Source organism: Manis javanica, chromosome 2 (assembly GCF_040802235.1).
Source record: "Manis javanica isolate MJ-LG chromosome 2, MJ_LKY, whole genome shotgun sequence".
Lineage (NCBI taxonomy): Eukaryota > Metazoa > Chordata > Mammalia > Pholidota > Manidae > Manis > Manis javanica.
In genome coordinates this window covers 108,251,876-108,264,346 of record NC_133157.1, presented here as the reverse complement: position 1 = coordinate 108,264,346, position 12,471 = coordinate 108,251,876, and positions in this window count along the sequence as shown.

Genomic DNA, 12,471 nt, shown 5'->3' with positions numbered 1-12,471 from the left:
GAAAACGTTTGGTTTTTTTAAAAGTAGCTAATGGTGATCTTTTGAGGAAAGGGATTTTAACTCTGGAAACAATCTGCACTTGGAACCTGTGAAAGAAGTGCTGTTTTTTTTTTCATTGTTCTCTATTTTAAAGGTTTGATAAATGAATCTTTTTCTTCTCATTGTCCCTGCAATGATAGTTAGAAATCCTGATTTAATGCTTCTATGAAATGGAGGCTAATGGTATTCTGAAATAGTAGGGCTGTTCACCGCCACCCCACCCCCGTGGTCTATTTAGCATTTTAGCCAAAACAAAAGGTCTTGATGAAGTTACACTTAAAACGACCTTTTTAAAAACCAGCATGTACTTTGAAGACATCTTAATGTGCAGAGAGCATAGAATGCAACTCCAGCATAATAAACCTTAGGTTAGATAAAAATCACTTCATTTGAAGGTGTTTCTTCAAGTAAAAAATGACCAGTACAACAGGTGATTATTTCTAAGACTGCTTTGAAAAAATTTGACTCCTCCAAAATTAAACGTTGAATGAAACTAGGACCATAGAACTCAGAAAGAGGGCTACTTTAAAAGGAAGATAAGGTATCACATTAGATAAAAGCCTTTCAGTAAATCAGACTTGGAAAATAGCCCCATGAAGGGCTTGATTCTGTCCATCTCCTTGCAAATCTCAAGATCGCCGAGTTTTTATTATGAAAGTCTCAGAAAATGTTTACACAGTAGAGTGTTTCCTGTTTCCGCTGTTAATTTTTTTAACGTTTTTTCTTCTTTTGGTTCTTGAAACGGATTTCCTTTATTTGCACCGGTTTCTTTTTCTTAGTGTGCAATTTCTAGAGGTCTCACATGAAGACTTCACTATCAACTTCGTCTTCATCAAGTCGAGGGCATCAAAAGTCATTTATCACTGAAGAGCTACTCTAGGTACCTTGTGAGTTTCCTTAAGTTCAAGTGCATGTAGAAAACTCATCCCGAAGTCTCATCTAACGCTCCAAAAACCCAGCAAGCACTCAATAAAACTTCCAAAGAATGAGTTAAATTACTTCCATTCTTCTGACTCTTGTCTTAAAATATCCCTTTCAGGGACTATCAAAAGGAACTTCCAAATATAGCAGGTGTTGTTTCAGCAGAGTCATCTGAATTTCTGTAAAAACATTAATTCTTCTGATTGTTAGGTCATCAGAAAATCCAAACTTCACAGTGACCGTGATTTCAAGTTCGTGCTGATTCGGCGCCCTCCCTGTCCGGTTGACAGGAGAGACTTGGAAGGCTGCGAACGAGGGTACTCGGGAAACGCGTCGAAAATTGGAATGGAAGGAATGTGGACGTCACAAAGAATGGATAAAGAGGTTACTAGAGATAGAGAAGTCCGTCCGGATGCTGCGGTCTTCTGTCTACGCGCCTCCAAGTGTGAGAGATGGTCAAACAAAGCCGAAGACAGCAGGGCCCTGAGCGGCTTGTAACATAAAGCCGGAAGCGAAGGTGATAAGGATGCAAAGAACAACGGCTTTGGGAAAAAAAAAAGGTTCGCCTCGGGGGTGCTTCTTCTGTATCGGTACCTGGTGGAAAGGGCTCGGGACGCACGCCTCGAGAAAACGACCTTCCTTTCTTGGCAGCGCTGCCTTCCCGGCCATGGAGTCTTTATGAAAGGATGTGTTAAGGAGAAAACGGCTCTTTTCCTGGTCCTTATTTTTCAACTAGCAGCTCTCGGAGGAGCGCAGAGCTCCTGCGCAGCCCTCTGTCACGCACGGCGTCGCGCGGGTTGCGCGCAACCTGGCGCGCTAGCTCAAGCCGCGGGGCACCAGGAGGCCATTTTGCGCGTGCGCTGCTCGCCTCGCACCGCCCTCGGCTCGGCGGATTCGGATCCCGCCAAATTTGAAAGCAAGATGCTCAAGCCTTACGGGGCTTGGGAGGCGGGCAAACGAAGTCTTTTTCTCCAAAGTCAGACCCCGTGGCTAGAGACGGCGACTGAGGGGTGCGCGTGGCCTCACCCTTCCTGCCGAAGGCTTCCTCACCAGGCGAAACACCGGCGGGTCTGCACGGTCTCCAGGGGCCGACGACTGACCCCATGGACGCGCGCTGCCTGGGCAGGAGACGCACCCAAGTCAGGAGAGGCAGTGGCTTCGCCTGCAAAGCCCACGGAAGCGCATTCTTGCGGGTCCATTCCACACAGTCGCCTCGTTTGGCCCATTCCCTCCTCCCACTTCAAATCCTATGCCCTTTCTCCTTCAATAACGAGGTGTCCTTGCAGTTTGAGGTTTTGTTGGACAGAATGTACACTGTACAAATGATAAATGGCCATCCTGAAGGTTCCCGAAGGCCGCGCGTCATGGGCGGTGATTGGAAAGGCCGAATGGAGAGCGTCCTCCCACTGAGTTTGTTTAATGGGAAGATCGGCTCTAGTTTTCTGAAAAGGGCATTTGACCCCGCGAGAGTGTCAAGGAGGGGGCGACTGCACGGCAGGAATCTCAAGATCTGGGCAAAGGACCATGCCTTGGGACCCAGGCAGGACGAACGTGGGATGCCCGGCTCCCTCGCGCCCGCGGCGGGGCAGAAGGTCTGGTGGTCCACGGCTGGCATGTCGCCTCCGAAAGCCTCCAGGACGCAGCCGGCTTCCTGCAGAGCCAGCGCCGGCCTGAACCCCGGGGCAAGAACGCTTCTCTGATCCACACGCACCCAGAAACCAAGAGAGGAAGGAAAGACTAGGGGAGGAATGTCGAGGTAACGGCAGAGAAGTGAAAGCGGCCTAAAATGGGCGACGCGGGGCGAGTCCTCTTTATCAGTGCGGCAGATGGCAGGAGCCGCCATTTGGTGGCGGATTTCGGTATTTCAGTAGCACGTTGTGCTAAACGTCACAACTGGCTGTGTACATAGCGCGGTATTTTTTAAACCGCAGTTTTAAAAAATGCAAATTCCCCCTACCTGCCACCCTCGGGAGCATGAAACCCCCCCATTTCCGGGGACGTCCCCGCGGCCCGGCTCGCTCCTCCACCCAGGCGGAGGCCCTTTCCCCGCGGCGACACCGGCCTCCGCCCGTGCCTGCGGGCTGGCGGGTAGCGTGATAGAGCCTAGCGCCGGCCTCCCTCCCCGTTTTCCTGAGACTCAAGTAGTTCCGAGCCCGCAGCTTTCCTCTCCCCAGAGCGGAGAACCGCATCCCCTTGGGGTCGTGACGGGCATTGTCCTGTCGCCGGCGCATGGCCCTTCCCTGGCCTCCTGCCTCGCACCTCGGACGTAAGGAAGGGAAACGGGAGCTCCGGCCCGACGAGAGCCGCCCCTCTGGGAGTGTGGGGCAGGAGCTCCCGTTCACGCTCCGGCGCTGCCCGGCGCCCTCCGGGAACCGGGAGAAGTAGACATTTATGAGGCGAGCCGGGAGGCCTAGGGTCCTCCCAAGGTCGCCGAGTCTTCGAAGGTTTCCATTGAAAGCCCCCGAAGCGCGAGGATCCTACCGACTCCGACTGGAGAACAAAGGGCCGAGGGGCGACCGCCAGGCGGTCCGCGCGTGCGGCTGCCCTGACGAAGTGGGGCTCGGAGTCGAGGGCGCGGGCAGTGACTCCCGCCCGGAGAGGAGCGGCGGGCGCTCGGCCAAGTCTGCGGCCCCCGCCCCCCAGGCGCACTGACTCAACCAGGTCTTGGCGCTGGAGCTGCCATGTTGCAGTTACGGAGCGTGCCGGTAACTCGACGCTCCCGAGACAGCGACCCCTTTGTCAAGAGCCCCTTAGCCCTTGGTGCCGCGCGGCTGCGGTCAGAGCCTGGAGGGACCGCAAGGCGGGGGCGGGCTCGGGAGCGAGAGCCTAGTGGGCGGCCGCGATGCCGCAGCCGCTTCCCCTCTCCACCTTCCTTCCAAAGGCTGCGGGGCTGCGCGCTCGGCAGAGGCTCGGTTGCCAGTAGCAACCACACGACGGCGATTTGCAGCCTGGGCCGCCGCTGCTGGTACCGCTGCCTCCTCGTGCACCTCGGGGTCGAGCATCAAACTCAGGGGGTTGCCCTCGTTGACATCTCTCCTTGCCTGGGTCCTCATCTTCAGTACCCTCAACTCCGCCCTGTGGCCCGCTTCGAGGTCTTGGCCCTGCCCCTACCGCAGACAATAGGGGCGGCTAGGAGCACACACTGCCAAGCGCTGCGTGGGTCGGCACCTGAGCCCCAAAGATAAGGGCACTTTGCTTGGTCCCAGACCCATGTGTCCTCATCTTCAACTTGAGCCAAAATTCTTTGTCAATAGCCAATCTATTAGAAAGCTCTTGATATCAGACATAACGATGGAGTTGAAGGATGTCAAGACAAGATGCCCGCTCCCTCTCTAGTAATAGAGACAAAAAGAAGAGCATATGGTTGTTTCTGCCCTTGGTAACAGTGGCTTTCCTCTGGGTTAGAGCCACAGGCAAATGCTACTATCTTCCCACTTCCTTGTCTGCCACGAATATTTTGCATGAAATCTACAATATAATCATATGCATTAGCTCAAACATCATCATCTAGATGCTTGATCTTGTTATGCACAAGTGGATGGAGCACTTCCCCCAAAGCCGTTCATTTTATTTGATGAACACCACCAGCCCTTGGCAGTATGTACTGAGAGGTCTGATGCAGAAAGAAAATGATTGACATTAACCCTTAGGAATCTTTCTGCCTTTTCTAATATCTCTGATTCTAGAACACCAATTTAATTTTTAAACACAACTCTTGTTAGTGTCTTTTAAGCAGGTTTTCATTTAAGAAAATTCTTCAAATTATCCAGCAAAATATTTTATTTGATAGCAGGATACCTCGGGAAGTATGTGCATTGTCAAATTTCTTCACTCTTTAAGAACTGTCCCAGCTTTAAATAGCCATTAGGTGAGCTGAGTGTTCTTCATGGATTACAATTTCCTATAAATTGCAGATGTGCTGAAACTTCTAAGTTTAAAGCTCCTTAAGGACAAGCACTCTCTTTTTATCCTTTTAACATAACAAATATTTGTTGAGTTCCAGAGGATTCCAGAAGTTCAAGAACCCTTATTAGAAAAAAAAAATACAACTACTATAAAGCTTGGATATCTTTACTAAACCCAATGAAAAACTAAACATCTTCCAAGTTAGTGGCATTAATCAGATATCCTCATTCATGCATATTTTTGCCTGATTGTGATTGTATTTCAAATGTGGTAGATTGTACTAAAAATATCTGACAGATATTTCCAGAATTCTAAGAATGATAAATTGTATATAAGAACTTGTAACTTTGCTATTTTCCCACCAAAAGTGTCTGAAAATTGCTTAAATAAACAGAGGAAAGACAAAGTTTTAAACTGACTTTCATACTTACATACAACACAGGCATAGCATTAACTGTCTTCACTTACTTTTTAATTTAAGTAAGTTTTAAAACATACTGATGGCAAACTCTAATGAACATTCCTCCTAAAATGACTCTTAGGTATGACATTATAAAAGAGATTCACCTTTAAGCTTCATAAAATGTCAAAATTCATTAAATGAGACAGTTTACTTCAAAGAAGTAAGTTAGCACTATTAGAGGCAACTAATGACCTGTAGCATGCCCAAACACCCCACCATCCTTTAAAAATAGGAAAGCAAACTTTAGTGGAAAGTTCCCTTCTACAGTCTTTGAATAAAGAAAAGCACCAACAACTTGCTTTGGACCAAGTTAAAGAGTTTATCTCCCTTTTAAATTATGGCTGTGTCTTTCAATGAATTGAAGGATAAGATAGATCAAAGTGCATTCATATTCATGTGAATTATCACTATTGACTTGAATAATGATGGATTTCATTGTTTTATTTAAACTGAAACCAGAAATGCTGCTGCTTTTTAGTCTACACCCATAATGCTTTAGAATTTTTTCTATGAAGACTCAAAAGCCAAGCAATTAGGACTGACAATTTCCATAATGTACTTCCATACAGAGGACTTGGGACTTCTTACTGGAATTGATTACATTTCCATAGAATCTTACCATGCAATTTTTGACTCCTTTCCAACCTTGTGAACAAAACTCTTCAGTTCAATTAACACATTTCCAAAATACCTAAGTATAAATTGCACTGGAAAAAGTGATGTTTAGAAAGCATCTAGCAGGTCATGCATCAGAAAATTAATGTTATTAGTAGTTAACTCAGGAGAGTTTTTGCTTTGAACATGATTCATTACAGTTTGTTTTCTAATGTAACAGAACTCAGAGTAAGCTTGGGAAAATGTGTTTACCAGCTTTTCTTTCTAAATATGCCTTGTGACAATTTTCTTAAAATATTTTCACTTGGGTTTTCTTCAAATTCAAAAACTCATCATTTTCTAAGAAGAAGTTACGAGTTCCAATGAACCCCACTCTTTTACTAAATGATTTTTCTGCTCAAATTACTCATCTATTAAAATTCTTAACACTTTGAAGAACACCTCTAAGGAAATTCATTACAATAGGTTCACCGAAGAATAATATGAGCAACTTTTAAAATAGACTTAAAATGCATTTTCATGAATTTTAATATACATAATCCATATATTCTAAAAGAGAAACTCTAGTGCAACACAAGTCTATTATATTACAGTCTACAATAGGTTCTCAGACTATGCTTTCCCAGAAGGATAATTGATACCAGTTACTTGGTGTTACTTTTAAACGTTTGCATACATTTAAGCATTATTCATAAGCATCACATTTTTTAAAAATCAGCGTTTTTCTATCCAATTGTGCTAGAAGAAGTCTCTATTTTTACTGTCCTCATTTGGTATCTATAATCTTGCAAGGCACACCTTAAGCCAAGAGTTTGCTAATAAGTTTGTTTCTCTTTGCGATTTGACCATAAACCTACTGGTGTTATTCGTATACTTCCAAGTTCATTTATAAACTCTCAAGACCTTTATCCTTGACTTAAAATTAAAATGATAAGCAATTCCATATTATTTTATAGTGGGTGGGAGGACTCCTAAAACATGCATTTCTTTAAATTCATTTCCTGTTTTACTAGTGGGAAAAGTATTAGTATTTTTTTTCATATAGGTAGTCATTAATCTTTTCTTACGTTATCCATATGAGAACCTTCAGTCTTCACTTTAAAAAATAAATACTGTAACGTTGGTAAGGTTTAGGGAGGTAAATAAGAGAAATCCTTCTGAAATATCAAAATAGTTTCTTCTGAAATATCAAAAAATAAGATTATAGGATTGTGTTTTATAGCTTTCTTAGACTAAAGAGTATGGAAACTGTAGTGCAAGTATCTCCTCTTAAAGTATGAGACGCCGTGTCACCGCATCTTCCAGCCTAGTCTAAATTTTAGCGGAGCTCACTCTCCGCTCTGATAATCTGTGGGGGAAATCGACATGCAGAGCGGCTCATTTTTGTGAAAGCGGAACCTGGAAACCTTTCTCCCTGTACTTTTCCAGTATTTTCTAAGCGTCAGAGCATGCAGTCAATTTTTCCTCAGAGTAATCAATGAGCCAGAAGTTTTGGCTTGTATTTGATACAGCGGGCTGACGTCAAAAACTAAAAAAAAAAAAATTGAGGTTCACACATGCGCAGTGTGGTGAAGCCTTTTTTTGAAAAATAAGCTTCTGGCTCCTCGCCGCATCTTTGGGATCTGGCCCGCGCCGCGGGGTCTAGGTAGTTGGCTGGTGTGAGGTGGTACCGCTTCCCACCCCCACTCCTAGCCAAGAGAGGCTGCAGCTCCTCCCCGCCCCCCGGGACTCTCTTTAGTCCCGCGAGGAGAAAGTCCCCGGGGACCGGGCCGACCGGAGCGGCCGCGGCGAGCTCTTCTGGCTGCGCCGGCGCCGCGGCGCCTCAGTTCCCGGGGTTCTGGTCCCCCCGCGCTCTGGGCTCGTCCCTGCGAAGTCGCTGCACCACTCTGGGCCCACGGGGCTGCCGCGCGCGGGGAGGCTCGCGCCGGGACCTTACCGCGAAAGCCCGTGTGGCAGCGCGGTTCTGCCTTGAGGCCTGGCCCAGGGAAGCAAAGTGAAAGAACAGAGGCCTCCTTTACCTCGCGCCCGCCCCCAGTGGACGCCGGCTCCGCTGGACCCGCGGCTCCTGCCCTCCCGGGGCCCAGGCCGGCGGCCCGCGGCACAGCAGCAGAGCTGGGCTTTCCCTCGCCCGGCCGCTGCGCCCCGGCCGGCCCGCGAGGCCCCGCCAGGGAAGCAGGCGAGCCTGTGCCGCGCTTCCGCACTGGCGCCCGCAGCCCGCGCCCCCGCCCCTTCCTCCCACCCCGGGCCCGGCTCCCCGCGTCCCCATGGCGGCTCTGACAGCGACTCGCGGCTTTCCAGCCCGCACCAGGGCGTGGCCCAGCCCCAGCTGACTCCCGGCGCCCCCTCCCTTGGGAAACCGCGCGGAGTCCGCGGAGCTGCTCGCTGAAGTGTGAGAAACGTCGGACTAAAGGACGAGCGGAGGACGGCCAGGAGTACCACTTCCTTTCCTGCCCCTCAGGACTCTCCACACCAATCAACGCTGAACGCCCCTGCCTCCGCGGGCCCGCGCCATCGAGCCACGAGCCCCTCATCCACCCTGCGCGGGGACCCACCCGTGTCCGGCTTTGCAGTGTCAGCCGGCAACCTTCTGCTCGGCGGTGGCGGAGCCGCCGCGCAGCCCTGGCAGGACGCGCACCCAAGGGATGAGTGGGCAGCGTCGTCACGGGTCTGGCCTGGAGGCAGGATTGGTGGGCTCCAGGGGTAGTTTCCTGTGAGACACCGTTCATCTTTGTCTCTTTTGTTCTGTATTAATAAAAACATGGGGCAAGAATAGCACCTTCTCTGAGACAAGTCCAACAACGCCAGGATTTTAAAGGGGTGAGGGGGGGGGGCCTGCAGGGTGTTGAGGAGTGACGGACAGATTACAATGGCGGGGCGCTTAGAGGTTTCTGTCTGGGGGTGCGGGGTTCCGGTACAATTTTAAAGAATACTTAAGTCTTTGAAAAAGAAGATATTCACATCGCACACACACACACCCGAACCAAGCAGCGGGATTTGGTTTTTATGCATGCCCCCATTGCCTTAGAAAATGTTAGCTGTATTTCAGACTTCGACATTTTTGGTATCAAACACTTCTTGCTATGTGGTGTCTGTGAAAGTGAAATTATTCAGGTGGAATCCCCCTGATCACAGCTTACTTTGGGAGTAGGAAAGGTAAGTTCAACCTCTGCATCCATTGAACTACTGGAAAAGGAACCAACACACAGCTGTACCTTTAGAACTTTGGGGCCAGCTAAATCACTCTTCTTAACATTTTTTTGGCCTTAGACTAAAAGAAACATAAACACCTGGAAGTTTAAAATATAAAGAGTTGGCTTAAAAAGTAGTATAGGAAATATGACAAACACACAGAAATATCAATCTTCCCCTCCCGGATGGAAGTGTCCCAGTCACTTCTGCACTGCTGACAACTGGAGGTCTGCTGAGACCTTAAACTAAAATAGTGAAGTTTTCTCCCAAAAGAGGGCCAGAGCAACATTTATGATTAAGATATGTTTGCTTTCATCACTATAGATAACATTTTGAGTCCACTATGTTGGCTATAGAATATGCCATGCCTTTATTTTTAATTAAAGTATGTAATTATGGGGTTATTTCAGTAATTTTAGATTTGATATTGGCAAAGTGATATTCATAACTTGAGTAATTACATGCAACTGCCAAATGAATGCCTATTTAAATGCTAGCACTGTATTTTAATTCTTTGGAGGAGGAGAAAAAGAGATTTCACATCAAGATGAAACTCAGATGATTTTTCTTTAAAAAATGAAGTCCTACCCGGGAATTCCACTCCTAGAAATTTACTCAAAGAATACAACTTCTCAGATTCAAAAAGACATATGCACCCCTGTTTATTGCAGCACTATTTACAATAGCCAAGATATGGAAGCAACCTAAGTGTCCATCAGTAAATGAATGGATAAAGAAGATGTGGTACATATAGGCAATGGAATACTATTCAGCCATAAGAAAGAAACAAATCCTACAATTTGTGACAACATGGACGGAGCTAGAGGGTATTATGCCCAGTGAAATCAGTCAGGCAGAGAAAGATAAATACCAAATGATTTCCCTCATTTGTGGAGTATAACAACGAAGCAAAACTGAAGAAACAAAGTAGCAGCAGACTCACAGAATCCAAGAAGGGACTAGTGGTTACCAAGGGGGAGGGGGAGGGGAGGATGAGTGGGGAGGGAGGGAGAAGGGGATTGTGGGGTATCATGATTGGTATCACGGGGAAGACAGTGCAGCTCAGAAAGACAAATAGGAACTCTGTGGCATCTTACTACACTGATGAACAGTGACTGCAATGGGATATGGGGGGGGAGGGACTCGATAATAAGGGTGAATGTAGTAAGCACATTGTTTTTCTTGTGAAACCTTCATAAGAGTGTATATCAATGATACCCTAAAAAAAAGAGTCCTAGCTCTGACATCAGGGAAAAAAAAGTGAAGTCCTTTATTACTTAAGTGATGTTTTAGATGTTCTCACCTCTTTAACCAAGGTTACCCTAAGTCCCTTTTCTTTGCTCCCAAAGCATTTACAGATCATAGAGCACTTACAGCCCTTAGAATGGGCAACCTGCAGTGTATGCTTGTTGAATGAATTAATACTTTTTTTACATATCTATCTCCTACTAGATTTTATATCCTAGGAGACAAGCATATTCGGTTATTTTCAAAGTGTCTGGCACACATTGATTTTTAATATGTGTTTGGTTTGAAAGAGGACTATATATATATATATATACTCGATTCAGCTTCAACAGTTTTTTAAAATGTGGACGTTAATGTCTAAGTAGCACATACAAAGCTTTAACTTTTAAAATTCAGCTAAGAGCTGAGAAAAAATACATGTGTTAAAATTAGCAAGATTTCCTTTAGATATGTGTAGAACATATTCCCATAATAATAGGATTTCTTCTGAATTCCAAATCAGATTTTTAAAGAGAAAAAACTGGATTTTTAAACTGGCTTTATACTGTTGTCTTTTTAAGTTTCATTTTCATAAATAGGAGATTTAAATACAAAAACGGTTTTGAAGTTAAATTTGATTAGCATTTTACAAAAGGAGCCAAAGGGTTCTAAACAAATCTTTAAGGGAAATAGTTTTACATGTTGTTCAGATAGTATGTTTCATTCTCAATCAGATGTATATAATGTGTCAAATACAGTGTATATTTAAAGTCAGCAGGTACTTGAAGAACAATAATGTTAAATAACACTTTTAAAAAATTGAAATATCTCTGAATAGTTTCCCTTCTCACTGCTTAATTGTTAAAGGTGCATGTATGATCATGAGGCATTCAACTAACTATAAAACAGGACGGCATTTTATTTTAAAGTAAGTAAGTTGGAAAGTGGGTCAGAAAGTATAGATTAGTTTTCTTGACAGTAAAAGTAACTGTTGCCATATTTTCTATATTGCAATTCATTTATATGCATATTGTCATATGTTACATATGTTACATTTCTCCATTCAATTTTAAATACTTTAAAAGGAAAGCTGGAGTAAAGAGTAAAGATCTAGCTTCTTTAATATGTCCACTTTTTGATAATAGAGTACGAGTCCTATATTGTGTTTTATGAGGACCAATACAGTTTAATCCATAGAGATTGTCAATGCAGATACTCAGAATCTATAGTTAAAAATCATTTATATCTTCTTGAACTTGAGTCTTCAGACTTTGTAGTGTTCAGTAACTGAACTGTTGTGTTTATAGGTTTATACATTTTTTCACTAATGAGCTCTTATCTCAACACTTTTAAAATAGAAAATACATAGCAAAACAATTACTAAAAGTGACAGCTATAGTAGCTTAGAAGTTTGAACTGTTTTAAGGACCGAAACCAAATATAGAACCTTTTAGTTTTAAGGGGATTTTTTTCATAATGCAACAAGGAACTGAAAACAAAATTACAATGAAGGTTTATTTGCAATTTCAGTTATTTGCTCAATTTGTTTTCCCATCTCTAAATGGTAACACTCAAGAACTTGAATTTTAAAGGACCTGTTTCTTTAGGGAAAGTGGAGATCATTGTGAAACTTATGCCTTAAAGGAAAGGGGTATGGGTGTCACTGGCTTCTGAACTGTGGAGCAAAAGCCAATAACCTGCTGCTCTAAGGGAAGTAGGGACCTGACTGAACACACTTATTCCTCTCTTCCATCGGTTTCCATTCCCCAACTATTTGGGGATCCACCAAATCAGGACTTCTTCAGACAGCTCAAGTCAGAGTGAGATCTCAAAGGTCTTCATACAGAACTTCCCCCAAATAAGAGAACCAGCTAAGTTTGTGTGCTCCCTTCTATTGAAGAAAGGGTATCAAGAGGTCTTGGCTCTGTAGATTTACTCACTTGACACCTGGTGAAGTTGTAGTTTCTAATATTGACACCTGTCATTGAAACATTTGGTATATAGTTTTCAGACAACCCAGAAACCGGTTATAGACTAAGTACTTGATTTTTGTTAAAAGAAACTGGGTAAAAAATTAAAGTTATACAAACTAGGGAAGTCTGGTTAAGATA